The following is a 3,694-nucleotide window of genomic DNA, read 5'->3' on the forward strand; positions in this document are numbered from 1 at the left end:
ACTGCGGAGCGCCCTGGACCGGGGGCTCCCACGTCCGCGCCTGCGCAGCTGGGGGGTGCTGCCCTCAGAGAAACCCTCACTTGACCCAGAGCTCACCACAGCTGAGCTCACTGCACCGAAGCCGGCCTCTCCTCCCCTTCACAGATCTCAACTTTTATATGAATTTACAGTGTATTGGGACAGATGAAGTCGCGTTTCAAGACATGTGTTAGGGGCCTTTGATTAAAATTGCAAAACGACAGACTTCTGGCCACCATGCTGTGGGGTGCCTCGAAAGTGTGAATCACCAAAGATTCCTACGGAAATTAGGTTTATTTTCAAAGTTAGCATCGCAGCCATGGTTGAAAAATGAAGAAAGGTTATACCTAAAAGACAAGGCGTGGCCGGACAGGCCCTCGGTGACCTACACTTTCACCTCTTCTACCCTGTCAGTCGAGAGTACTCTTTTTGAGGCATTGTTGGTCTCCTTCTTCAAGAAGCTAACTCCTTTAAGATTCGGCTTAGGTAATACTTTCCTCTTGGCACCCTGTTACGGGAGCCCCAAGGTAGTGTGATCTCCTTGCTGGCTTCCTCAGTACCTGGAAAGTTTCTGGACAGCTGGAATGTGGCATATTGGTGTATATGAAAAATCAGCTTCCAAGTACTTACCTGAATTTCAAGCACGAATATGATTTAGCAGGCTACTTGCCACTGAGGTTATTCCGTCAGGGTTGACAACTGTTATTGAACGTCTTTCTAGTAAGCGAACGCTTTCTCTTTCGAGACCTGTTTATCTCCTTGTTTGCTGTCCAGAGAGTGCAAAGAATACTTTTCATTTTCTATGCAGACCGAGACAATCTTTATTTTTATCTTGGCTCCGGTTCCTCAGTCCCCAGCACAGTTAGTCCTCAGTGAGCACCTAATATCAAATGGATGGTTGCAGATTTCTCCCACTAAAGCAACAAAGCATCATAAATACCCCTTAGGGCTAGGTGAGTGCAAGGTGACCATACACTGCTACCTGGTGCATCTGAGACCACGATGAGCGGTGTTCCAGGTCTTTCAGCTTTCTCTCTCTCCCTTTTTTTTCTACTTTGTTTCTGAATCTTCCTCTCAGTACTTCTCTTTTTGTTCTCTTTAGCCCGTTTTTCTAAGCTTTTACTCTCATTCTGTTGAGGTCTTCTGGGTAGGCACCTGGGGACGGAGTAGTGAATAGTAGGACTATTTAGCTTGAGCTTCGTATTCACGAAGATTCAAATTAGACTGTTATGTTATTTCTTTTTCTTTTTCTTTTTTCTTTCGTTCGTTCGTTCTTTTTTTTTTTTTTTTTTTTTGAGACAGAGTCTCACCCTGTCACCCAGGCTGGAGTGCAATGGCGTGATCTCAGCTCACTGCAACCTCTGCCCCCGGGGTTCAAGTGATTCTCCTGCCTCAGCCTCCTGAGTAGCTGGGATTACAGGCGGGCGCCACCACATCCAGCTAATTTTTTTTGTATCTTTATTAGAGACGGGGTTTCATCATGTTGGCCAGGTGGTTGGCCTTGAAGTCCTGACCTCATGATCTGCCCTCCTTGGCCACCCAAAGTGCTGGGATTACAGGCATAAGCCACCATGCCCAGCTCTTAATGTTATTTCAAAATGAGATATGCCTTGACAGATTAGAGATATGTTCACATGCAGCTTTATTAATTAACTTTAAAGATCTAAAACATACCATAACTTAGTAAACCAATATTGGCATCTCTTCTTCTTTTTGTTTATTGAAGGCCTTAGAAATTGGAATTGGCCAGGCCCTTTCTCAGCTTCTGTGCTAAACTTTCTGTTGCTTCTGTCTGCCTCTCCTGCTTCTTGTTCAAGCCCACCAGTGGAAGGCGTGGTGGTTACTTTTCCTCAGGAAACCTTCAGTGTTAGAGTAACTCCTTGAACTTAAAGAAGGTTCCGTCCTTGGCCCTGTGGCACTCAGTTTTAAAGATGGAGACCACTGAGGGTGAGTGAGACCACATCTGGTCACTTATCAGAACTCATTCGGACAATCTCTCTGAGCAGAACAAAACAGAAGTGAGCCACCACTGCTCACCTTCAGTCACAACCCTGCTCACCTTCAGTCACAACCCAGCACTGCTTCTGCCAGTCAGCCAAGCTCAGGGGCCTACCTTCCTGAGAAGGAACTGGCCGTGACTGGCAGAGCCAGTGAGATCTGATTGGGTGACAAGATAATTGTGATTTTTAAAAAAAAAAATCTTCCCCAGACAAGAGTGTTTAAACAACAGCATCTCATTGAAGGCACAACTGTTCAAAATCTGAGAAGAATGTTCAGATGACTATATCACACTGATTACAACACTGGTCATTTTCTGATTTGTTCCTCAAATCTGAGGAAAGAGCCAGATGCTCTGGGAACAACGTGTTCCAGGTCTACTCTACTAGGGCTATTTGGAAAATAATCCCTGTAATATAAAATGGTTCTGTCTATCTGGGGTACTATTATTGAACTATATCTGTGGTGGTGTAATTATGGCTAAGTTACTTACATAATTTGTCATTGTTTTACTTTCTCTCTGTGGCTTTGAACACGTGTGCCAGACTGTGACACTTGGGATTTAGGAATGCTCAGAAGGCCAGAAAGGAAAGTATATTTAGGCAACCGTATATTAGCTATGTTAGGCAACTACATATAGCTATATTAGGCAACTCATTGGCTAACTATACTATTTTTTGTTTTTCTCAATGGGAATACAAAGTTTTGGTCAGCTTATTGGCAAGATGAGACTTTGTAACTCATTCCTGACCAATATTTATCTCCTTTTCTGAAAAGATATTGTTTAATACCAAATTCAAAACCTGACTTTTGCTTATAAACTCAAATAAGTGTTTTGTTTTCACTAATGAATTCAATAATCATTTTAGAAAAATTTTAAAATAACTATATTTAAATTGTGCAATAGATTGGTTTGATAGGCTCAGTAAATTAATCTCAAAATAATTAATTTGAAGCCTTTTAAACTTTTCATTTTAAAACATATTTTGATTTACAAATTGCAAAGTACAAAGAGTTCTTTATACATTTCACCCAGTTTCCCCTAATGTTAACATCTTCTATAACCATCATATATTTGTCAAAACAAAAAAGTAAGTATTGGTGTATTACTACTGACTAAACTAAAGAATTTTTCAAGCTTCATCAGTTGTCCACTAATGTCTTTTTTACTGCCCCAGGATCTCATCCAGGAAACCACATTTAATGTAATGAGTGTCATAGGTGATCAGCAACTGTCTGGGGCCAGTGGTGCAGGCAGTAAGAAGAATTTACCAAGATAGTTGTAGGTAAAGAAAGGCAGATTTATTTGAGAAAGTAGGAAAATGTATTGCAAGGGTGCAACAGGCAGGTCAGCGAAAGAGGAGCTGACTGCAAAGAGACAAAAGCTTGCTAGGAATTTTATAGGATGGTGCTTGTGCTCTGCGCTTGAAGAAGACTTTGTGTAGTAATAATAATGCTGAAGTTGCAGTGAGCTAACTTGAATTTTTCTATCAGCCAAGAATCAGATGATAGCTGGGCACAGGAAGATTGTGGGTGATTACGCATGAGGGCTATGTGTCCTGGACCATGAAGAAAGGCAGACTTATAGCTTATCTATCTGCTTTCTCGTTTTGCTTTCCCCTGGTCCTGCCAGCCTGAATCCTTTTCCCGAATTAGGACTCTACCTTTCTTCACGCCC

The sequence above is a fragment of the Macaca mulatta genome, chromosome 3 (genome assembly GCF_049350105.2).
Source record: "Macaca mulatta isolate MMU2019108-1 chromosome 3, T2T-MMU8v2.0, whole genome shotgun sequence".
NCBI lineage: Eukaryota > Metazoa > Chordata > Mammalia > Primates > Cercopithecidae > Macaca > Macaca mulatta.